At 43.9% G+C, this 26579-nt stretch overlaps 2 pseudogenes; both read left to right on the plus strand.

Moving 5' to 3' along the window:
* The first annotated feature begins 4048 nt into the window (after positions 1 to 4048).
* LOC119921386 lies at positions 4049 to 5051 on the plus strand (annotated as a pseudogene).
* A 5725-nt stretch (positions 5052 to 10776) lies between these two features.
* Positions 10777 to 16720, plus strand: LOC119921387 (annotated as a pseudogene).
* Positions 16721 to 26579: the final 9859 nt, after the last annotated feature.

A 26579-nucleotide genomic window follows, 5' to 3' on the forward strand; every position in this document is an offset into this window, starting at 1 on the left:
TGTGTGTCTATTGGAAATCTCAGATGTATACAGGTGCTCAAAAATGCCATTTTCACTATATTTATATTTGGCCCTTCAGAAATATTGCCCACATTTGTACTCACCCAAGCACTCACTGCACTGCTCTGCACATAGTAACCAATCAATCAATCAACCACAATTGTTAAGTATTTGCTGTGTTTAGAGTACGGTACTAAGCGCTTCGGAGAGTATAATATAGTATAGTTAATATATATGTTCCCTACCCACAGTGAGCTTACAGGCTAGAGAGAGAGACAGACAATATAAATACATAAATTGCAGATATGTAACATAAGTGCTGTGAGGTTGAGGGAGTGATGCAAATCCAAATGCAAAGGTGATGCAGAAGAGAGTGGCAGAGGACGAAATCAGGGCTTATTCGGTAAAATACTCTTGGAGATGTGACTTCAACGAGGCTCTGAAGGTGGGGAGAGTGATTGTCTGTTGGATATGAAAAGGGAGGGCATCCAGGACAGAGGCAGAATATGGGCAAGAAGTCGGGCAATGACTTTGATGAAATCAAGGTGCAGTGAGTATGTTGGCATTAGAGGAGTGAAGTGTTTGGGCTGGGTTATAGTAGGGAGTAGCGAGGTAATGTAGGCAAGGGAACGTGATTAAGTGCTTTAAAGCTGACGGTTAAGGAGTTTCTGTTTGATGTGGAGGTTCTTGAAGAGTGGGGAGCCATGGGCTGAATGTTTTTGTAGAAAAATAATCTGGGCAGCAGAATTAAGTATGGATTAGAGTGGGGAGAGATGGGAGGCAGGGAGATTAGCAAGGAGGGGATTACAGTGATCAAGGTGGGATAGGATAGTGCTTGGATTAACGTGGTAGCAGTTTGGATGGAGAGGAAAAGGAAAATTGTAGCGATGTTGTAAACGTTGGACTTACAGGATTTAGTGACAGATTGAATATGTGAGTTGAATGAGAGAGTTGAGTCGAGGATAACACCAACATTATGAGCTTTTGAGTTAGAGAGAATGGTGGTGCTGTGTGTAGTGATGAGAAACTCATGGGGAGGGCAGGGTTTGGGTGGGAAGATAAGAGAGTGCTGTTTAGGACATGTTACATTTGAGTTGTCGGTGGTACATCTAAGTAGGGATGTCTTGAAGGCAGGAGGAAATATGAGACTGCAGAGGAGAGAGATCTGGGTTGGAGATGTATATTTGGGAATCATCTGCATAGAGATGGTAGGTACTTGGAGCCAGGGGAGCAGGTGAGAGGGAGTGGATGCAGATGGACAATTGAAGGGGACCCAGAACTGAACCTTGAGGCACCTCCACAATTAAAGGATGTGAGGCAGAGGAGGAGCCTGCAAAAGGGACTGAGACTGAGCGGCCAAAGAGTTAGGAGAACCAGAACTAGAACCGTAGACATTCAATACATTGATTGATTGAGTCATTAATTGATTGATATAAAGAGTGGGTGGGCATTGAAAGTTCGAGAGAAAAGATACAGGATATAGGATACAAGGAAACTCAGGAGTTGAGAATTATTTGTTAAAGAGGGAGAGCAAGAAGCGGGGAGGGGCAAGGGCAATGCTTTAAAGGAACAGTCCTACACATTTCCATATGTTTTCTTCTGGGAATCATAAGCCCAAGAGGGGATTTAATAGAAACTTATGTCTGGAAGGAAAGGAGTAGACTTCCAGGTATGTTTCTCGTTGTGAGTGTCCTTGTTTCTGAAAGCACTATTCTCCCCATTTTCAAAGCGCTTCTAAAATTAGGTCTCCACCATGAACCTTTTCCTGACTATGCCCTCACTTCTCCAATTTTCCCTGTCTTCTGCATTACCTGCACTTGGGTCTCTACCCTTTGAAATTTATTTCAAAGTGTTTGAAATTTAAACACTTTGAAATTTATTCCAGCCCCACAGCACGTATGTGCATAACTATCTATCATGTATTTTAATGTCTGCCTCGCCCTCCACTTTGTAATCTCCTTGTGGGCAGGGATCAGTTAATCATATTTATTGAGCATTTACTATGTGCAGAGTACTATACTAAGTACTTGGAAGAGTACAATATAGCAATATAATAGACATATTCCCTGCTCACAACGGGTTGCAATCTCTATTGCATTGTATTCTCCCAGGCATTGAATACAGCACTCGAGGCATTCAATAAATACCACTGATCGAATGATTGATTAATTGCTAATAGGGCATGAAAGAGGATCCAATATCCTTATATCAATAAATAAACCACTTATTTTGAGAGTAAAAAAGCAGAGAGTTGTTAGTTTTATGGATTATGCACATTTTCAGGAATCTTTGTGGCCATGTGCTTCCTCTCACCAATAGAGCCCATTACCTATAAGGGAGTCTCTCTGGAGTGGAATCACAGAAGCAGGAGTTTCTGAATAAGGCACGTTTAATTGTTCTACCTTATGCCATTGGAGGCAGTCACAGTGACAGGATGGAATAAACTTAACATAACAGTAAGTACCCATTATCTACTAAAAAGAGACAACACTTGTCTAAAGAAAACAATTGAGCAAGCCTATTCGTGGCTTAGTGGAACGAACACGGGCTTGGGAGTCAGAAGTCGTGGCTTCTAATCTTGGCCCTGCCACATGTCAGCTGTGTGACTTTGGACAAGTCAATTAACTGCTCTGTGCCTCAGTTTCCCCATTTATAAAATGGGGAGTAAGACTGTGAGCCCAACGTGGGACATCCCGATTACCTTGTATCTACCACAGTGCTTAGAAATGTGCTTGGCACATAGTAAGTGCTTAACAAATGTCATTATTATCATTATTATTATTCTAATCATCCCTCAGTAAAGCAAAATGGCCTCTGTTGGGAGATCCAGTGTACTGTGAAATCCATAAGTCAATCAATCACATTTATTGAGCACTTACTGTGGGGAGGGCACTGATGATGATGATGATAATGGTATATGTTATGCACTTAATTTGTGTTAAGCACTGTTCTAAGCGCTGGGGTAGATACAAGGTAATCATGTTGTCCCACATGGGTGTCACAGTCTTCATCCCAATTTTACAGATGGGGGAACTGAGGCACAGAGGATTTAAGCGACTTGCCCAGGCCCACATAGCTGACAAGTGGCGGAGCTGGGATTAGAATGCATGATCTCTAACTCCCAAGCCTGTGCTCTTCTAGCCCATGCTGCTGCTCAAGCACTCTACTAAGTGCTTAGGAAAATACAATACAACAGAGTTGGTAGACATGTCCTTTGCTCACATGAGTTTACAATCAAGAGGGGGAGACAAACATTAATTATAAACAAATATATTACAGGTAGATGCATAAATTCTATGGGGCTTAGGGAGGGGTGAATAAAGGGTGAAAGTCCAAGTGAAATGCTACCATTCATTCATTCAATCGTATTTATTGAGTGCTTACTGTGTACAGAGCACTCTACTAAGCGCTTGGGAAATACAAATCGGCAACATATAGAGATGATCCCTACCCAACAACGGGCTCACAGTCTAGAAGGGGGAGACCGACAACAAAGCAACACAAATAGACAGGTGTCAGTGCCATCAGAATAAATAAAGTTATGGCTCTATACACATTAAATATAGTAATAAATATGTACAAATATATGCAAATGTGTGGGAAGAGGAAGGGAGTAGTGTAGAGGCAGGGAGTGGCAGCATTTGGGAGGGGAGGGAGAGGAGAGAAAAAGGAGGGAGCTCAGTCTGTTGGTACTAGCCACGCTGGCTGACAAGCTCTGAACGAAGTGGAAAGAATACTGGATTCAGCATTTCAAAGCATTTAGTACAGCACTCTGCATAGAGTAAGCACTCAGTAAATACCATTAATTGATTGATAACCCTTGGCTGAAGGTGGGGTATAATACAAGTTACTTGGCTTGATTTTTATTTCTGTCAAATGGGAATAAGGTGTTTTAAGAATGACTGAAATTTTAGGTAGTAGAATTAAAGTATCTTGGGTTCCATGGGAAAAAAACAGTGCTAAAGAAATTCATTATCTTTATCTTTTCAGGTAAACTAGTCCTCTGTTATGCACGCTCACCAATATGTTCATCACCAACACCGAATCTATGGAAAAAAGGAACAATGTGACCGAATTCATTCTCTTGGGTCTTACCCAGAATCCAGAGTTGCAGAAACGTTTATTTGTTTTGTTCCCAATCATCTACCCGGTAACTCTTTTGGGAAACCTGCCTATAGTCATAACCATCAAGGCCAGCCAGAATCTCAGCTCCCCTATGTATTACTTCCTCTCGTACCTACCTTTAATAGATGCCATAGACTCCTCTTCCACTACTCTAAAAATGATTGTAGACAGCCTGCCTGCCAGGAAAGTCATCTTCTATGAGAGCTGTATGGTCCAGCTCTTTTTTCACACTTCTTGGGAGGGACAGAGGCCATCCTTCTCATCGTGATGGCCTATGACCGTTACATGGCCATCTGCAAACCCCTGTACTATTTGATCATCATGAACCGGCAGGTGTGTGCCCTACTGGTGGGTGTGGCCTGGGTAATGGGTTTCTTTCATTCAATAATTCAGATTCTCTTCCTATTCTGGCTGCCCTTCTGTGGTCCCAATGTCATTAATAATTTTCTCTGTGACATGTACCCTTTGTTGGAATTCACCTGCACAGACACCTATGTTGTGGGCCTGTCGGTGACTGCCAACAGCGGCCTGATTTCCACTATCTGTTTTCTCATGTTGGTCGTCTCCTACGTGGTCATCTTGAACTCCATAAAAAGTTATAGTTCGGAGGGAAGGCACATAGCCCTCCCCACCTGTGACTCTCACATCGCAGTCGTCGTGCTATTCTTCGTTCCCTGTATCTTCACATACAAGAGGCCCGTCTCCACCTTCCCCATGGATAAAGGAATGGCTGTATTCTATGTTTTCATTACCCCCATGTTAAACCCCTTGGTGTACCGTGAGAACTGTGGAGGTGAAAAAAGCCATGAAGACGTTATTGTACCAAATAATAACTTTGGAAGAGAAGTGAATCACTTTATGAGAATTATGTTGTTTTTTTTTCAGTTGGAGAAGGAAGGAACCAGTGGGTTCTTCAGATGCTTTAAGGAAAATAACTGCAACATAATCTCTTATAAAAGAACCTTACTTGAAAGTTTTAATGTATTCTGAGTTAGAACAATGAATGCCATTTCCCGTATGTGTTTAAGTCTTCCTTCTCATTATACACATTGATTAAAAGACTGCTTTCAGTACATTCTGGTGGTAAGTGGAACCCTCTTAAAGGAAGAATACAAGGAAAAACAGATAATTTTGGTAAATGGGAGAACACCCAGGATTATATCCTCAATGAGTGAAATGAATGTGTCCAGGGTGACATAGTAATGACTTTATCTGTGAAGGAAAAGAGAGATTTTTATTGGGATTTCGATAGACTTGATGCAGCAGAGCAAGTATTCTGCGATGAAGAAAGAGGGAGAAAAACCTTAGGGACCACCTGGATGTGGGAAAATCAATACGAATGGCCCAAGCTTGCTCACGTGGGCCCTGCATCAGCTTTTTAATCACCAAAATAGTCACTCACCTGCAGATGAAACAAACACATCTTGAATATACTCCAACACAAACATAGTTCCTGATGGACAATATTACTCTTTGACAGTGAAATCTGAAACCTATTCAGATTATTGTTGCTATACTTTATGTAGAATGCTTATCTGACGACAACTAAACACAATAATAATAATTAGAAGAATAATGAAAATAATGAAAATTGTGGTATTTGTTAAGTGCTTACTATGTGCTAAGTGCTGTACTGAACCCTGGAGTAGACACAAGATAATCTGGTTGGACAGTTTCTGTCCCACATAGGGCTCACAGTCCACGTAGGAGGGGGAGTAGGTATTTAAGCCCTATTTTAAAGTTGAGGAAACTGAGGCACCATGAAGTTAAGCATCTTGCCCAAGGTCACCCAGCAAACAAATGGCAGAGACAGGATTAGAAGTCATGTCTTCTAACCCCCTGGTCTGTGGTCTTTCTACTAGGCCATGTTACTTCCCCAAATCCAATCCAACTTTAGTTTAGTAATCTCATAAGGTACCAAAAATGTTAATTAAATTGTCCAGATGGTTTGATGTCCATCTTCTGAAGAATTAAAATACCTGCAACAGGCTTAATGATGACCATCTGTAGCCCTATCAGAGTAAGGGATACCATGTGTCACTAACAACGACAGCATCACTTATTTTTGTATGTGAGATTTTACCTTGGGAGGTATCTAAAATCTTATATACTCTATTACTGGTCTCATCTGTAATTTAAATTATAAACTCCGTGCGGGCAGGGATCATGTATTTTCATTTTATGTAAGAAGCAGCATGCATTACCTAGTGGAAAGAGTATTGGTTAGGGAGTCAAGCAACCAGAGGTTTAAAACCCACTTCCACTTACTGTGTTACCTTGGGTAAGTCACTATTTTTCGTGGTACTTATTAAGTACTTACTATGTGCCAGGTACGGTACTACGCACTGGGGTGGATACAAGATTATAATAATTATGGTATTTGTTAAGTGCTTACTATCCACCAAGCTAGCTCTCTTCCTCCCTTCAAAGCCCTACTGAGAGCTCACCTCGTCCAGGAGACCTTCCCAGACTGAGCCCCCTCCTTCCTCTCCCCATCCCTTCTGCCCTACCTCCTTTCCCTCCCCACAGCACCTGTATATATGTTTGTATATATTTATTACTCTATTTATTTTACCTATACTTATTTACTATTCTATTTATTTTATTTTGTTAATAGTTTTGTTTGGTTGTCTGTCTCCCCCTTCTAGACCGTGAGCCCACTGTTGGGTAGGGACCGTCACTATATGTTGCCAATTTGTACTTTCCAAGCGCTTAGTATAGTGCTCTGCACAAGTAAGCGCTCAATAAATACGATTGAATGAATGAATGAATGTTCCAGGCACTGTACTAAGTGTTGGATACTGTACTAAGCTCTGGGCACTGTATTGAGCACTGGATTCAGTCGATATCCCACATAAGACTCATAGTCTAAGTAGGAGGGGGTAGGATTTGATCCCATTTTACAGATGGGGTAACGGAGGTACAGAGAGGTTCAATGACTTTTCCTGGGTAACACAGCTGACAAGCAGCAGAGCCAGGTTTAGAAGCCAGTTCATTTGACTCCCAGGCCCATGCTCTTTCCTCTAGGCAACGTTGCTTCCCACTTAGCTTCTCTGTGCTTCAGTTTCCTCATCTGCAAAAATGGGAGTAAGATCCCTGTCCTCCTTCTCCCTTAGACTGGAAGCCCCATGTGGGACTGGAATTGTGTCTAATCTGCTTACATTGTCATAATGTAAAGCAGAAGCTCTTTACCGCTGGCTTTAAATCACACAATCACCTTGCCCCTTCCTACCCTGCCTTGCTACTCTCCTACTACAACCCAGCTCAAACACTTCAATCCTCTAATGACAACCTTCTCTTTCTGCCTCGATCTCGTCTTTCTCGCTGCCAACCCCTCACCCAAGTCCTGACCATGGCAAGCCACTTAACGTCTCTGTGCCTCACTTACCTTATCTGTAAAATGGGGATTAAGACTGTGAGCCCCACTTTTGACAACCTGGTTACCTTGCATCTACCACAGCACTTAGAACAGTGCTAGGCACATAGGAAGCACTTAACAAATACCATCATCATCATCATCATCATCATCATGTCCTACCTCTGGCATTAAATGCCCTCCCTCTTCCTATCCAACAGACATTTACTGTCCCCACTTTCAAAGCCTTATTGAAGGCACATATCCTCCACGAGACCTTCTCTGAAAAAGTACTTATTTCCCTCTTGACTTGCTCTCCTCATTCATCCCGCGACCCAGCCCCACAGCATTTATGTACACATCCGTAATTTATTTATTTATATTGATGTCTGTCTCCCCCTCTAGACTGTAAACTCAGTGTTCGTAGGGAATGTGTTTGTTATATTGTTGTGTTGCACTTTCCCAAGCACTTGGTATAGTGCCCTGTACACAGTTAGCACTCAATAAATACTACTGATAGGTTGATTGAATTGCATCTACTCCAGTTTTTAGTACGGTGTTTGGCACCCTAGTAAGTATCATTCTTATAATCATTTGACTTTCCCAAGTGCTTAGTACAGTGCTTTGTACTCACACATCCATGACACTTAAGTATATATATCCTTATACTCAGTTGCTTCCCTTACCTGTAATTTATTTTAATGTTTGTCTCCCCCATTCCATTGCAAGCTCCTTGAGGTCAGAGATCATGTCAGCCAACTGAATTGAACTCTCCTAAGTGCCTAGCGCAGTGTGTTGTCCAAAGTAAATGCTCAATAAATACGACTGATTGATTGTTCTGTATACAGAAGGTACTTAAATGCTATTAATGAACTGATTGAAGAAACCCTTCCTATAAGCCCCTTCCTTCCTCTCCCCCTCGTCCCCCTCTCCATCCCCCCATCTTACCTCCTTCCCTTCCCCACAGCACCTGTATATCTGTATATATGTTTGTACATATTTATTACTCTATTTATTTATTTATTTTACTTGTACACATCTATTCTAATTATTTTATTTTGTTAGTATGTTCGGTTTTGTTCTCTGCCTCCCCCCTTTTAGACTGTGAGCCCACTGTTGGTTAGGAACTGTCTCTATATGTTGCCAACTTGTACTTCCCAAGCGTTTAGTACAGTGCTCTGCACACAGTAAGCGCTCAATAAGTACGAGTGATTGATTGATTGATTGATTGATGTGCCAAGCACTGTTCTAAGCACTGGTATAGATACAAGGTGATCAGGTTGTCCCAGGTGGGGCTCACAGTCTTAATCCTCATTTTACAGATGAGGTAACTGAGGCACAGAGTAGGTACGTGACTTGGGACAAGTCACACAGCAGAGCTGTGGTATGGTCAGGATTAGAACCCATGACCTCTGACTCCCACAACCGGGCTTTTTCCACTAAACCACTCCCAGAGCGTTTCTGTAAAAGGACAATCCATGCAGCAAAGTGAAGAATAGACTGAAGTGTGGAGAGACAGGAGGATGGGAGATTAGAAAGTAATCCCCACGGGATAGGATGAAAGATTGAACCAACAAGGTAGAGGTTTGGATGTAGAGGAAAGGGCGGATCTTAGCGATGTTGTGAAGGTGAGACCGGCAGGTTTCGGTAACGGATTGGATGTAAGGGGTGAAGGAGAGAGTGGAGTAAAGGATGACACCAAGGTTGCGGGCTTTTGAGACAGGAAGGATGGTGGTGTCGTCCACAGTGACGGAAAAATCAGGGAGAGGAAATGGTTTGAGAGGGAGGATAAGGAGCTCAGTCTTAGTCATATTGAGCTTTAGATGGCGCGCAGACATCCAGGTAGAAATGTCCTGAAGGCAGGAGGAGATACGAGTCTGGAATGAGGGAGAGAGAACAGGAGAGGAGATGTAGATGTGGGTGTCACCTGCGTAGAGATGATAATTGAAGCCGTAGGAGCAAATGAGTTCACCAAGGGAGTGAGTATAGATGGAGAATAGAAGGGGACCAAGACCTGACCCTTGAGGAACCCCTACAGTGAGGGAATGGGAGGGGGAGGAGGAATGCGCGAAGGAGATTGAGAATCTATAGCCAGAGAGATAAGAGGAGAGCCAGGAGAGAATGGAGTCCGGGAAGCCGAGGTTGGATAACATGATGTGGTGAAGGGGTGGTCCATAATGTGGACGGCAGTTGAGAGGTCGAGGAAGATTAGCATAGAGTAGGAGCCATTGGATTTGGCAAGAAGGCGGTCACTGGTGACCTTTGAGAGGGTAGTGTCGGTGGAGTATAGGGGACGGACGCCAGATTGGAGGGGGTCTAGGAGAGAGTTGGCGTTGAGGAATTTGAGGCAGCGAGTGTAGAAAATTCTTTCTAAGAGTTTGGAAAGGAAGGGTAGGAGGGAAATAGGGCGATAACTGGAAGGGGCAGTGAGGTCAAGAGAGGTCATTTTTAGGATGGGAGAGACGTGGGCATGTTTGAAGGCAGAGGGAAAGGAACCAGTGGAAAGTGAGCGGTTGAAGATGGAAGTTAAGGAGGGAAGGAGGGAAGGGGTGAGAGATTTAATAAGATGAGAGGGAATGGGGTCCGAAGCACAGGTGGACGGAGTAGCACTAGAGAGCAGGGAGGAGATCTCATTTGAAGATACTGCTGGGAAGGATGGGAAAGTATAGGAGAGGTGTGGAGGGAGGGCTTCGAAAAGGGGAAGGGGTGACTATAGGAAGCTCAGATCTGTTGGTGATAATTTTCCTAATGAAGTAGGTGGCCAGATCGTTGTGGGTGAGGGATGGAGGAGGGGGAGGAACAGGGGGCCTGAGAAGGGAGATAAATGTCCAGAACATTTGATAGGGCTGATGAGCATGGGTGTCAATAAGGGAAGAAAAATAGTTTTCCCTGGCAGAGGAGAGGGCAGAGTTAAGGCAGGAAAGGATAAATTTAAAGTGAACAAGGGCTTGGTATTTAGACTTTGGCCAGCAGCATTCAGCAGCTCGAACATAAGAGCGAAGGAGGCGGACAGTGGCAGTCATCCAAGGCTGTAGGTTAGTGGTGTGAGAGCAACGAAAGGAAAGAGGAGTGAGAGAGTTGAGCTGAGTAAAGAGGATGGAGTTTAGGGCAGTAATTTGGTCATCAAGAGTGGGTAGAGAGGATGGCGGGTGAAGTGGGGTGTGATGCGCTGAGAGAGCTAGTTGGGGTCGAGAGACCGGTGCTCTGTGTGGAGGAGTAATATAGATTTACAGGGGGAAGGAATTTGAGAGAGGAGGCAGGTGAGAAGGTAATGGTCAGAGTTGATAAGTGTGGAGATGGGGTGGAAGGTATGTGTCACCTGCTTGTTATATACTTCCTAGGTTTTTGAACAAGAAGGCTGAACGTCCTAGTGGACACAGCATGGGCCTGGAGTCAGAAGGCCTGGGTTCTAATCACAATTTACCTTCTTTGTGACTTTTGACAAGTCACTTAACTTTGTGCATCAGTTATCTCATCTGTAAAATGGGAATTAAGATGGGGAGCCCTGTGTGGGACAGGGACTGTGTCCAATCCAATTATCTTGTATCTATCTCAGCACTTAGTATACAGCCTGACACATAGTAAGTGCTTTATCTAATTCCATAAAAAAATAAAACCCAAAACAGGGCATTACACCCAACGCTATTATTACTTTCTTATCGTTATTTTATTCACTTTCAAAATAATGAAATGAGCAAAAATATGTTAAATGTTTAAAAATTAAGTTTGGCAAGGACTGGATATCCTAAAACATTTGGACAATATCCACATTCAGGAATTGTTTAATGACAGTACTAGAGCAACTTAACAAGGAACATTTTTACCTCAGGTACAAGTATTTCATTTTCCATATTTATATTTCAATCAATCAATCGTATTTATTGAGTGCTTTCTGTGTCCTGTCACTGTATTAAGCGTTTGGGAGACTACAATATAACAAAATTGGTAGACAGGTTCCCTGTCCACAAGGTGCAGACAGTAAAATAGCATTGTAGATAATCTGTTTTGAAAGTCAACATTTCATGCATTACCTTTGGGAAATTTTCTTGCTCTTAGAGACAGGAAAGCTTATTGTTTTGACTCTGCTGTCTATCTGAATGTGAATTCAATGATGTAGCAAGGACACTGCACTAGGTCCTGGCTTTAATCTCGTTTTTATTTGTCCTTTAATTCCAATTCAGCCACTGAGTTGCTATTGTATCTCACTAAACCTCATTTTCCCCTTTGTAAAATGAAGAAGCTAAATAGAGTTTCAACTAATTCACACAGAGTTTTCAGGGAAGAAACGCGATAATAGAAATGGAATCTTTGAAGTCCTACAAAGAGCGGTTCATTGGGTATCCAAGACTTCCTCATTTGTAATTTTCATTATACTTGCAGTAAACAGGCTCTCACTTCGGAGCTGACCTCCTCCACAGGAAGAGATAGAATACAAAAACAATGTGACTGAAGTCATTGTCCTGGGGCTTTCCCAGAATCCTGAGGTGCAGAAAATGTTATTTGTGCTATTTATTTTCGTCATCTACATGGTGACTATAGTGACTATAGTGGGGAACCTGCTCACTGTGGGAACAGTAATCGCTAGCCAGAATCTATGCTCCACCATGTACTTCTTTCTTGCCTACTTGTCCTTGATGTATGCTTTTTACTCTACTACCACGGCTCCCAAGATAATCATAGATTTACTCTATGAGAAGGAAACCATCTTCTTCAAAGGCTGTATTACCCAGCTCTCTGTGGAATACTTATTTTGAGGTGCTGAGATCTTTGTTCTGGTGGTCATGGCCTATGACTACTAAGTGGCCATTTGTAAACCTCTGTATTATATGACCAACATGAATTGGCAGGCTTGTGGACTGATGATGGAATTGGCCTGGATGGGAGGCTTTCTGCAGTCAATGGCACAACTTCCATTTCTGCAGCCCCAATGTCACTGACCACTTTATCTGTGATACGTACCCTCTGTTGGAACTCGACTGCACTTATACCTACTTCATTGGCCAATCAGTGGCTGGCAATGGTGGGGACATCTGTGTGATCATCATTCTCTTGCTAATTCTCTCCTATGCAGTTATCCTGTGCTCCCTGAAATCCCTCAGTTTAGAGAAGAAGCACAAAGCCCTCTCTACCTGCAGCTCCCACTTGACTGTGGTTCCCTGCATTTTAATGTACATGAGGCCTGTGTGCACCTTACTAACAGACAAATCAATGACTGTTTTCTTTACTATTATCACCCCCATGCTGAATCCCTTAATCTACACTCTGAGAAATGCAAAGGTAGAAAATGCTATGAAGAAGCTCTGGGGGAAGAAAGCCATTTTAAATTGGCATAATAATAATAATAATGGTATTTGACAAGTGCTTACTATGTGCAAGGCTCTGTACTAGGCGCTGGTGTTGATACAAGCAAATCGGGTTGAGAAGAACCCAGAGTGAAAATAAATTTTTTCATATGGAGGACAAAAAGATCAACGGAATCATTCATTCAATTGTATTTATTGGGCGCTTACTGTTTGCAGAGAACTGTACTTAATCACTTGGGAAGTGCAGTTCAGCAACAATAGAGAAAATCCCGACCCACATCGGGCTCACAGTCTGGAAGGGAGAGACAGATATCTAAACCAGTAAACGGGCATCAATAGCATAATTAACAATAGAAGTATAAGTATATACACATCATTAATAAAAATAAAAAGAATTATAATTGTAAGTATGTACATATAAGCACAAGGGTTGTGGGTCATGGAAGGGGTTAGAGGAAAGGGAGTGAGTTGGGGTGATGGGGAGGGGAGGGGGAGGCAGAGGAAGAGGGGGGCTTAGTCTGCAAAAGCCTCTTCTAATGCTTATTTTGTGATCAAAGGACACGAGCAAATTGCAGATGTTTTTTATTTTTAGCAATTTCTTACGTTCAGGCATCTCACCATCTGTCATTCCTGTTCCTGAATTTGGTTTTCAAGTCACATAACAGGTTTCTGAAAGCTTCATTCCTGCCTGGGTTCTCAGATGCTGCAAGGTGCCGCTAGGGCCATCGATATCTCTTAGCAAACTGCACATAGCTCTTTCATTTCTGGGTCATTTGAATCACACCACTCTTGATGATTTCTCTTGGCCTTGTCCAAGCTCTAAACAGTTGCCTGCAACAGCTTCAATGAGATATTTCCATTAACAATGTTTTTTGGTGTTTGTGGTTTGATTCATTTTTTCAACAGGGTTCCCAGCAGGATTCCTAGCTATAACTTACTAGAGTTCCTGGCTGTTATCTTCTTCTTGGAGTTTAGTGATTTGGAGACCAGTTTTTGGTCAGTCTGAGTGTGGACATGAATCGATGGTCCATCCAACGTTCTTCTCTGTACGTGGTGGCTCCTGTGATCTGGACATCCTTAAGATCCCTCTCCTGCACTATAATGGGGAAAGTACAAAGTGGCCTACAGGAATCTGGCCAACAATGTGAATTGTTTCTGAATATATCTGAAGAAGTGACATTTTTCTGTGGATTTAAGAATGTTTCTTGCTCTTCGTAGTCTCAGAGGAGTGGAATGGACATCAGAGAGTTCAACTTGGGCAAGTCACTTCTAGATGTCTGTTTCCTCAACTGGAGAATCAATATCTGTTCTCCCTCCTGCTTTTATTGTCAGCCCCATAAGGGATAGAGACTGTGTCTGACTGATTAACTTGTATCTATCCCAGCGCTTAGAACAGTGTCTGACACATTCTTTCATTCAATTGTACTAATTGAGCACTTTCTTTGTGCAAAACACTGTACTAAGCACTTGAGACTTAGTAAGCACATAGTAAGTATTTAACAAATATCATAAAAATATAATCTTTCCCCCCTGTCCATACACACTATCAAAATGCATTGGGGATAAAAATAATAATAATAATAATGGTATTAAGTGCTTACTAGGTGCAAAACACTATTTTAAGCGCTGAGGTAGATACAAGGTAATTAGGTTGTCCCACTTGGGGCTCACAGTCTTAATCCTCATTTTACAGATGAGGTAACTGAGGCACAGTGACGTTAAGTGACTTGCCCAAAGTCATACAGCTGGCAAATAGTGGTACTGGGATTAGAACCCACGACCTCTGACTCCCAAGCTCATGCTTTTTTCCTATAAGCCGCGGGATCTGTGCCTCTCTGGAAAATATTAGGGACAAATTCTCTGCCAGCACACCATTATGCTGCCTAGTGGTTCTCACTGTCAGAAAATTATTTTTCAAAAGCAATTTAAATTTCTTAGGATGTCTTTGAGGCCCATTGTCTTATTCTTTCCTCAGTGGATATCAAGAACAATTAATCACCAACCTTCTTGTAAGAGCCATTCACATATTTGAAGAAAATAATTAACTCACCTTAGTCTTCTCCAATCTGAATAATCCCAGTTCCTTAGTCTTTCCTCATGAGTGTTTTGGTTCCTAAACCTATGTCTTTATGATACTTTTGTCAACGTTTCAAGTTCTCCACATCCTCTTTAAAATTTGTGGGCCAAAGGTGTATTTGAATTAATCAGTCAGTGATATATTTTGAATGCTTATTGTGTGCAGAGCACAAAGCGCTTGGGCGAGTACAATACCATAGATTTGGTAGAAGTATATATACCCACAAGGAGTTTACAGCCATAAGGAGGGAGACAGATATTAAAATAAATTATGAATACGTACATAAGTATTGTGGGCTGAGGGTGGGGTGGATATCGTGTGCTTAAAGAGTACAAATCTCAGTGCAAGAGCAAAACAGAAAGGAGAGGGTACAGGGGAAATGAGGGCCTAGTTAGGGAAGACCTCTTGAAAGAGTTACAATTTTAGCAAGGCTTTGAAGGTGGAGAGACTGGTGGTCTGTCAGATTTTCAGGCCAGGCCAGAGAGAGGATGTGGGCATGATGTTAGTGGATGAAAAGGTGAGAGCGAGGTACAATGATAAGGTTAGTACTAGAGGAGAAAAGTGAGTGGACAGGGTTGTAGTAGGAAATGAGTGCTTCTAAGACATACTCACATGGAAGATCAGCTGCTACCTTTTCTCAATATATCTAAAACTGAACTCATCTTCATTCCCGAATCCACTTATCCATTCAACTTTTTCATAACAGTTGACAACACTACCATCCTCCCTATCTTTGAAGCTTGCAATCTTGACAATGTTCTGACCTCTTTCTCTTTCATATCTCACATTCACTCTGTCAATAACTCCTGACATTTTTCCTGCTACTACATTTCCCAAGTCTCCACCTTCCTTTCATCAAAAATGATAGCCACCCTGGTCCCAACCCTTGACATTTCCTGGCTCGACTGTTCCTTCAGCCTCCGCACTAATCTCCCTCTGTCTGTCCAGGCTCTACCCTTTCTAGTCTGTACTTCACTCTGCTTCCCAGGTCATTTTTCTGTGCATTTCTTCACTCCCAATAAACTCTGAGTACCTGTTCCTCTCTAAATCTAGCAAAAACTCCTGACCGCTTGTGTAAGGCTCTACTCCAGTTCACACCTTCTTATAATAATTGTGGTATTTATTGAGTGGTTACCATGTGCCAAGCACTGTTCTAAGGCGTGGAATGGATTCAGGCACATCAGGTTGGACACAGTCCCTTGTCCCACGTGGGGCTCACAGTCTCAATCACAGATGAGGTAACAGACACAACTTAAAAGACTTGCCCAGTGTCTCACAGCAGACAAGTGGCAGAGCCGGGACTAGAACCCATGACCTTCTGACTCCTAGGCCCATGTTCTATCTACTATGTCATACTGCTTATTTATCTAGTCTCTTGCTCGGCTACTCCAAGAATTTACATTCCTTCCAAGAGAGTCTGCACCTGGAAAGATGCTGAAACCTGAGAGTGTTTCTGTGCCTTCAGAAGATAACTAATTGTTTTCACCTCCATGAAGCTTATTTAAGTAAAACATATTTACCTCCCTCTTTCTTGGCTACCTGTTGAATATTGCATATGCCTCAGGATATTTTGGTATCTTTAAATATTATCACTATTTATTTACCTTTGCTTCATTTGGATGAACTTCAACCACAACCTTATTTTAAAACTAGTCTTCCCAGAAGTCACAAGGGCAAGCTTGGTGAAGATAGGTCTGAAGGTATCCTCCTTGATCATGTTAATTGTGTTCGAAACCCATTTGGAGCATTCCAATGGATATAAGCTTTATCCAAAAGATTTTACTTGAGGGGTTTCACTGACAAAACAGGAGTCTGCTTGATTCATTCATCCCTTTTTCTTTTTCAGATGACATGGACTGACCATTTCTTCCTATGCTGAGAAGGAACTTGGTAAATACTCAAAAAAGTGAATCAGGAATCAAGAAAATGACAGCAGAGCATGTATGAACTACCTTTTAAATTATTTATTATAAATTATGTATTTTTATTAATGCCTGTCTCCCCATATAGACTGTAAGCTCATTGTAGGTAGGTGGCATTTTATCACCTCTGTTGTATTTTTCTCTTCTAAGTGCTTAGTATAGGTCTCTGCACATGATAAGTGCTCAATATCATTATCATTAATGGTGATGATGATGATGGTGATGATGATGGTGATGATTAATAAAAGAAGGGCAGCATATCTTTTGGGAAATTTGATTAGATGAAGGCAATATGACATTAGCACTATCCCTCCTCCCCCATCCCTTTCCTTCCCTTCCTTTGAAGCCCACATTATTCGCCTCTACCACCCCCTCCAGATTCTTGTAGCCGTCATCTACCGCCCTCCCGGCCCCACTTCAAACTTCTTTAACGACATTGACCCCTTCCTCACCTTCCTTCTCTCCTTCTCCATGCCCACTCTGATCCTCGGAAACATCAATATCCACATGGATATCCCTGGCGACTCCTCTGCCACCCGCCTTCTATCTTTCCTTAACGCTACCAACCTCTTCCTCCACCCCACCTCACCCACTCACCAACTTGGTCATACCCTCGACCTCATCATCTCCTACCGCTGCACTGTGTCCACCCTCACCAACTCTGAAATCCCTCTCTCTGATCATAATCTTCTCACCTGCCTCCTCACTCACACTCCTTTCCCCTGCAAATCCGTACTACTCCCTCACAGAGATCTCCACTCTCTGGACCCCACCCATCTTTCGGAGCGCCTCACACCCCACCTCGCCGCCCTCTCCTCTCTACCCAGTCTTGATGATCAGATTACTGCTCTCAACTCTACACTTTCTACTCAGCTAGACTCACTCACTCCCCTTTCCCTTCGCCGCTCTCGTACCACTAACTCACAGCCCTGGATCACTGCCACTGTCCGCCTCCTTTGCTCTTATGCTCGAGCTGCCGAACGCTGCTGGCGAAAGTCTAAACACCATGCCAACCTCGTTCACTTCAAGTTTATCCTTTCCTGCCTTAACTCAGCCTTCTCTTCTGCCAGACAAAACTATTTCTCCTCCCTTACTGACACCCATGCCCATCACCCCCGCCAGCTCTTCCGTACATTCAACTCCCTTCTCAGGCCCCCGGTTCCTCCCCCTCCTCCTTCCCTTACTCCCAACGATCTGGCCTCCTACTTCATTAACAAAATTAAATCCATCAGGTCCGACCTCCCCAAAGTCACTTCCCCCCTTCTCCAACCCCCCGGCTCTCAACAGTCTCTGCTACTCTCCCATCCTTCCCAGCAGTATCCTCAGAGGAGCTCTCCTCCCTCCTCTCAAGTGCTATTCCGGCCACCTGTGCTTCTGACCCCATTCCCTCTCATTTCATGAAATCTCTCTCTCCATCCCTTCTCCCCTCCTTAACTTCCATTTTCAATCGCTCACTCTCCACTGGTTCCTTCCCCTCTGCCTTCAAACATGCCCATGTCTCTCCCATCCTAAAAAAACCCTCTCTTGACCCCACCTCACCTTCTAGTTATCGCCCCATCTCCCTCCTACCATTCCTTTCCAAACTCCTTGAACGAGTTGTCTACACGCGCTGCCTCGAATTCCTCAACACCAACTCTCTCCTCGACCCCCTCCAGTCTGGCTTCCGTCCCCTACATTCCACGGAAACTGCCCTCTCAAAGTTCACCAATGAACTCCTGCTTGCCAAATCCAACGGCCCATACTCTATCCTAATCCTCCTCGACCTCTCAGCTGCCTTCGACACTGTGGACCACCCACGTCTCCTCAACACGCTACCCAACCTTGTCTTCACTGACTCCGTCCTCTCCTGGTTCTCCTCTTATCTCTCCGGTCGTTCATTCTCAGTCTCTTTTGCAGGCTCCTCCTCTGCCTTCCATCCCCTTACTGTGGGGGTTCCTCAAGGCTCAGTTCTTGGTGTACTTGTGTTCTCGATCTACACCCACTCCCTTGGTGACCTCATTCGCTCCCACGGCTTCAACTATCATCTCTACGCTGATGACACCCAAATCTACATCTCTGCCCGTGCTCTCTCCCCATCTCTCCAGGCTCGCATCTCCTCCTGCCTTCAGGACATCTCCATCTGGATGTCTGCCCGCCACCTAAAACTCAACATATCCAAGACTGAACACCTTGTCTTCCCTCCCAAACCCTTCCCTCTCCCTGACTTTCCCATCACTGTTGACGGCACTACCATCCTTCCCGTCTCACAGGCCCGCAAGCTTGGTGTCATCCTCGACTCCGCTCTCTCGTTCACCCCTTACATCCAAGCCGTCACCAAAACCTACTGGTCTCAGCTCCGCAACATTGCCAAGATCTGCCCTTTCTTCTCCATCCAATCCGCTACCCTGCTCGTTCAAGCTCTCTTCCTTTCCCGTCTGGACTACTGTATCATCCTCCTCTCCCATCTCCCAATCTCTTGTCTCTCCCCTATTCAATCCATACTTCACGCCGCTGCCTGTATTGTCTTTGTCCAGAAACGCTCTGCGCATGTTACTCCCCTCCTCAAAAATCTTCAGTGGCTACCAATCAATCTGTACATCAGGCAGAAACTCCACACCCTCGGCTTCAAGGCTCTCCATCACCTCTCCCCCTCCTACCTCACCTCCCTTCTCTCCTTCTACAGCCCAGCCCGCACCCTGCGTTCCTCTGCCGCTAATCACCTCACCGTGCCTCGTTCTCGCTTGTCCCGCCGTCGACCCCCGGCCCACGTCCCACCCCTTGCCTGAAATGCCCTCCCTCCCAACATGCGCCAAGCTAGCTCTCTTCTTCCCTTCAAGTCCCTACTGAGAGCTCACCTCCTCCAGGAGGCCTTCCCAGACTGAGCCCTGGAGAGGAGGGCGGAGCCCCCTCCTTCCTCTCCCCCTCGTTCCCCTCTCCATCCCCCCATCTTGCCTCCTTCCTTTCCCCACAGCACCTGTATATATGTATATGTGATTGTACATATTTATTACTCTATTTATTTATTTATTTATTTTACTTGTACATATCCATTCTATTTATTTTATTCTGTTAATATGTTTGGTTTTGTTCTCTGTCCCTCCCTTCTAGACTGTGAGCCCACTGTTGGGTAGGGACCGTCTCTATATGTTGCCAACTTGTATTTCCCAAGCGCTTAGTACAGTACTCTGCACACAGTAAGCGCTCAATAAATGCAATTTATTGATTGATTGATTGACCACCAGCTCACGTCCTCCTCCTGTCCTGGAATGCCCTCCCTCCGCACATCCGCCAAGCTAGCTCCCTTCCTCCTTTCAAACCCCTACTGAGAGCTCACCTCCTCCAGGAAGCCTTCCCAGACTGAGCCCCCTCTTTCATCTCCTCCTCCCCATTCCCCTGCCCTACCTCCTTCCCCTCCCCACTGCACCTGTATATATGTTTGTACAGGTTTATTACTCTATTTATGTTTCTTGTACATATTTACTATTCTATTTATTTTGTTAATGATGTGCATCTAGCTTTCCTTCTATTTCTTCTGATGACTTGACAGCTGTTCACATGTTTTGTTTTGTTGTCTGTCTCCCCCTTCTAGACTGTGAGCCCGTTGTTGGGTAGAGACCTTCTCTATATGTTGCCAACTTGTACATCCCAAGCGCTTAGTACAGTGCTGCGCACAAAATAAGTGCTCAATATATACCATTGAATGAATGAATACAAGCAAATCAAGTTGGACACAGTCCCTGTCCCACGTGTGGTTCACAGTCTCAATACTCATTTTTCAGATTAGCTAACTGAGGCCTAGAGAAGTGAAGTGACTTGCCCAATGTCACACAGCAAACAAGTGGCAGAATGGGATTAGAACCCAGAACACATGACCTTGGTTAATGAAAATAGTAGACGTTTAAAGACTACATACCACAAAACTTGTAATCCGTCAACACCTTCAAGCTCCTGATGATCAAAACAAAACAGATGTCTACAAAATCTTGTCATGCGATTTATAGTTTAGGCTAGGTTATGCAGATAAACAATGGTGGGATATCAGGGTGGAAGAGATCAGGTGCATGCTGAATGCTACAGTCTAATGTCAAGGGAGAACAAGGAGGGAATTGCCATTTTACAGATGAGGAATCTGAGGTACAGAGAAGTGAAGTGACTTGTCCAAGGTCACACAGAAGACAAGTGGCAGAGTTAGGTTAGAACTCAGGACCTTTGACTATCAATCCCATACACTTTCCACTAGGCCACACTGCTCCAAGTTGCAATAGGTTTATAAAAGAATCATTTCAAGACAATATTAAGTTGTTATAATAATAATAATAATAATAATAATAATGGCATTTATTAAGCGCTTACTATGTGCAAAGCACTGTTCTAAGCGCTGAGGGAAATACAAAGTGATCAGGTTGTCCCACGCGGGGCTCACAGTCTTAATCCCCATTTTACAGATGAGGGAACTGAGGCTCAGAGAAGTGAAGTGACTTGCCCAAGGTCACACAGCAGACATGTGGTGGAGCCGGGATTCGAAACCCATGACCTCTGACTCCAAAGCCCGTGCTCTTTCCATTGAGCCACGCTGCTTCTCTATTATGTTATGTTAATTATGTTCTGTTATGGTCTGTTATGTTACCAACTTGTACTTCCCAAGCACTTAGTACAGTATTCTGCACACAGTAAGCGCTCAATAAATACGATTCAATGAATGAATGAATGATGTGAATGTAAGTATATACCTAGAAAGATACTTGGGTATTTTTGTGAGCTATAGGAAGAGAATCTACTTGTAGACATCACCAAAAATATTAAAGAGTAATGATGAAAATGTGTATTTCTGAATGTGAATGCAAAATAAAAATCAGGAGGGCTGAAAAACGTACATTAGTCAGATTTGTTGATGCTGAAATGATTTGAAGAATTGGGGCTTTATCCTATCTCTCTGCTTACCTATTCACACGATAATGTCCTTTACAGATGAAAGGCAAAATATGCCCTTTTTAGCAGAAATTCAAATTGTCTAACCACAAAGTCAGCAGCCAGCAATTCATTTTAGTAAATCTTCTCAGGGAAATGCATTTAGTAGTAGAAATTCACATTCTATTCACAGAACCTCTTTGCTTATTAAGTAGACAAGACAATGAATAGATCCGGGAGGACATTCTGAACTTCCCCTTTTCAAATCTATAACCATAAAGGAGGAAAAGAATTGGAGTTAATAGCTCTCCCTCCAGCCCCACTCTCAAATTGCTCTTTCTCAGATTTTTCTTTGGGTTACAGAACGACATTTAAAGTTGCCTCTATAGGACTGTGGGGACCGATTGTAATACCTAGGGCTCTGAGTCTCTGTAGAATTTCTTACCTTCCTATCTGGTAGGGTCTTTATGCCAGAAGCAGTAGTTAAGCCTTACATGAATTTGGCTAGTTCTTCGGGAAAATCCCAGTGTCCTTGGTTCTTTTCATTACGAGCCTCGTTCTTGACTACGTCGTTGAAAGTGTCACCGATTATTATGCAGACTCTGACATTACCTCCAATCGTGGGGGGCAGTGAGAGGGCTCAGCACCCAGTGGATAGGTTTTGAACAATAACAACCTACAAGGTTGCATCATTTGAATAGACTATCCCTGATGCTATGTTTGTTCTGTGAATTCAGAGAGGATTTCTGCAGTCCCCCAATGAATTTATCACCTTCCATGTGAGCCTAACTGGGGTTCAGACTCTGAAGAGACTCTTTGGGATGAAAACACCAGCAAGGTGAATTCTTACTGTGGACAAAACACCTGCTAGAAGTTCTTTCAACACTGAAGTTCACAAAAGGGTTTCATTGACTGGCACACTTCCCTTGAGAGCTTTTGATAGAATAGAGAGTCTTCCCATCCCCGCCAGGGCCACCCCAGGTGGTTGACAGCTGCTGCTGGGAAGTTACCCAAGTCTTCCCTCTCAGTCTAGAAATTCCAAGCAATGAGGAGCCTCTATCTGCAGGCTGGACCAGGAAAGAGAGGCACCTGACAAACCATCTGGATAAATGATAATAATAATACTAATAATAATTATGGTATTTGTTAAGCTCTTAATCTGTGCCATTCATTCATTCATTCAATCGTATTTATTGAGCGCTTACTGTGTGCAGAGCACTGCCAGGCATAGTAATAATTGCTGGGGTGGATGGAAGCAAATTGGATTGAACACAGTCCCTTGTCCCACTTGGGGCTCACACAAAAGTTTGGCCTTTTAGTTGTCACTACAGGGAATCTTAATCTTTGCAATATTTCTTGTCTCATGTTGTCATTTTAGCTTCCCTGAAATCTCTCATTTCTAAGGGGAGATGCAAAGCTCTCTCCATTTGTGCTACCCACATCACTGTTGTTATCTTATTTTTTGTACATTTTATCTCTGTCTGTGTGCGACCTACATCCACCCTGCCCATCAATAAGGTGTCAGCAGTATTTCATTCTGTTATAAACCCCAGGCTAAACCCCTAAATCTACATTCTGAGAAACTCAGAAATGAAAAGCTTCATGGAAGAGGTATGGAGCAGGAAAGTGACTGGTTATTATCCATAAATGCCTCAGTACCAAATTAATTTATTGGTACATAGAGAAATTTGTTAAAACAGATTTTCTGTTGATTTTTTTTTGAGGAGAAATTTCCCCGTTTTGAGGATGCTGAACACTGAAATAACTAGATCATACATGCAGACAAACACACTGTAACCCTTCTCTCCCAAATTTCATGTTCATAATAATGTCAGTCTCCCCATCTACGTTGTAAGCTCACTATGGGCAGGGAATGTGCCTGCTTATTATCTTGTATTACACTTTCCCAAGTGCTTAGAACAGTGTTCTTCATATAGCAAGCACTCAATACATACCATTGTTTGTTTGATTGATTGATTGGTAGAGAGAATGGGTGATCCAATAGTCAAGTCAAGGAAGTCAAGTCTTCTCCATGTTTGGTAGCTGTCACAAGGGAGTAAGGGAGAACACCCCCAGACTCAGAGGTGTTGAGATGCTTTTAAGTCTCTCTACCTCCGTTGGGGGAATGATTTGGGCTGGCAAATCGATAGGGAGGGTCAGAGCTGTGGTGATTTGCTGCAGCTGTCCTTAGCTCCCCCAAAATGTCCGAGATTTAACCTCCCTAATTTTTCAATGTTTTTAGAGACCTTACTTTGGTCAGCAAGTAGCCAGAACTGCTAGTTGTGAAGTGGTCAATCAATTTTCTGAAGTAACCAAGTGCAAACCTCCTATAAAGAAGGAGAGGTATAGAAGGAAGAGTTAAGATGTTCTTTCAAGCAAGAGGAGAAGAATTAAACTTTACTTCTAAACTTCAATTTCAAAATTAGATCCTGCTGGACATGCTCTCTCTATCAATCAATCAATCGTATTTATTGAGCGCTTACTGTGTGCAGAGCACTGTACTAAGCGCTTGGGAAGCTGACAACATATAGAGACAGTCCCTACCCAACAGTGGGCTCACAGTCTAGAAGGGGGAGACAGAGAACAAAACCAAACATACAAACAAAATAAAATAAATAGAATAGATATGTACAAGTAAAATAAATAAATAAATAGAGTAATAAATATGTACAAACATATATACATATATACAGGTGCTGTGGGGAACGGAAGGAGGTAAGATACGGGGGGTGGAGAGGGGGACGAGGGGGAGAGGAAGGAAGGGGCTCAGTCTGGGAAGGCCTCCTGGAGGAGATGAACTCTCAGTAGGGCCTTGAAGGGAGGAAGAGAGCTAGCTTGGCAGATGGGCAGAGGGAGGGCATTCCAGGCCCGGGGGAGGACGTGGGCCGGGGGTCGATGGCAAGACAGGAAGGCTGAGTAGGTGCGAATGAGGTTATCGTTAATGTAACTTGGTGATAACAAGGGCCTTTTTCCCGGGGGGGGGGGGGGTGGAGTCAGTCAGGACCGGACCGGGAAGGGGGGTTGGGGGGCACTATAAGGAAGGTCGCTTAAGTGGGGGGGGGGGGTGTAAGCAGGGGGCATCTATGGCGGCGCTCGGAGGAGAGGAGCCTTCCGGGAGCAGCGGTGGCCATGCGGTGTGATGCTGGGCGGGCCTCTCGGGAACGGAGTCCCGGGCGTCTATGGCGGTCCTCTCTGGCGCTCTGAGGAGAAGATCCTTCCGGGAGCAGCGGGGTCCATGCGGTGTGATCACGGGCGGGCCTCTCGGGAACGGAGTCCCGGGCGTCTATGGGGGCGCTCCGAGGAGAGGATCATTCCTGGAGCAGCGGGAGCCACACGGTGTGATGGCGGGCGGGCGGGCCTCTCGGGAACGGAGTCCCGGGCGTCTATGGCGGCGCGCTCTGAGGGGAGGATCCTTTTGGGAGCAGCAAGGCCGCGCGGTGTGATGGCGGGCGGGCGGGCCTCTCGGGAACGGAGTCCTGGGCGTCTGTGGCGGTGCTCTGAGAAGAGGATCCTTCCGGGAGCAGCGGGGGCCACGCGGTGTGATGGCGGGCGGGCCTCTTGGGAACGGAGTCCCTAGTTATTTGTAGCTATCTATTGATACAATTGAATGAATGCATGAATGTAAGCCTGGCATACAGTAAGTACCTAAGAAATACCATTAAAAAATAAAATATTGCAAAACAAAAGAAAAAAGGAAAACTCTGCAGCTTCTTACCTCTCTTGACCAAGACATATTGGAGAATATGGGATGTGGTGTCAGCCAGCTAATAAATCGTATTTGTCTAGTGCTTGCTGTATGCAGAGCTCCATATTTAGCGCTTGGGAGAGCGCAATATAACATTATAACAGACACACTCCCTGCCCACAACGACCTTAAAGTCTAGACGGGGAAACAGATATTAATATAAATACAATTATAGAGGTGTATATAAGGTCTGTGGGGCTGGGAGGAAGGATGAGTAAAGGGAGCAAGTCAAGGTGACACAAAATGGAGTGGAAGAGGAATAGGAAAGGAGGGCTTAGTCAGGGAAGGCCTTTTGGAAGAGATGTAATATCAATGAGACTTCAAAGAGGGGAGAGTCGTTGCCTGTTGGATACGAAGAGGAAGAGCATTCCAGTCCAGAGGCAAAATGTGGGTGAGAGGTCGATGGCGAGATAGACGAGATCGAGGTACAGTGAGAAAGTTGGCATTAGTAATAGGAGAATGAAGTCTTCAGGAAGATCCCAAGTGAGCAGGAGCCTTTCATTCAGTCATCCATTCAATCGTATTTATTGAGCGCTTACTGTGTGCAGAGCACTGTACTAAGTGCTTAAGAAGTACAAGTCGGCAACATATAGAGACAGTCCCTACCCAACAACGGGCTCACCGCCTAGAAGGGGGAGACAGACAACAGAACAAAACATGTAGACAGGTGTTAAAATCGTCAGAACAAATAGAATTAAAGCTATATGCACATCATTAACAAAATAAATAGAATAGTAAATATGTACAAGTAAAATAGAGTAATAAAACTGCATATATATATACATATATATATATATATGTAAGTGCTGTGGGGAGGGGAAGGAGGTATAGCGGGGGATGGGGAGGAGGAGCGGAAAAAGGGGGCTCAGTCTGGAAGGCCTTGTGTGTTCTTTTTCATAATAGCATTTATTAAGCGCTTACTATGTGCAAAGCACTGTTCTAAGCGCTGGGAAGGTTACAAGGTGACCAGGCTGTCCCACAGGGGGCTCACAGTCTTCATCCCCGTTTTACAGATGAGGTAACCGAGACCCAGAGAAGTTAAGTGACTTGCCCAAAGTCACACAGCTGAGAATTGGCAGAGCTGGGATTTGAACCCACAACTCTGACTCCAAAGCCCGTGCCCTTTTCACTGAGCCATGCTGTTTTGAAAGGCCGCTTGAATGGA

The sequence above is a fragment of the Tachyglossus aculeatus genome (assembly GCF_015852505.1).
Source record: "Tachyglossus aculeatus isolate mTacAcu1 chromosome 12 unlocalized genomic scaffold, mTacAcu1.pri SUPER_6_unloc_2, whole genome shotgun sequence".
In the NCBI taxonomy this organism is placed as follows: Eukaryota; Metazoa; Chordata; class Mammalia; order Monotremata; family Tachyglossidae; genus Tachyglossus; species Tachyglossus aculeatus.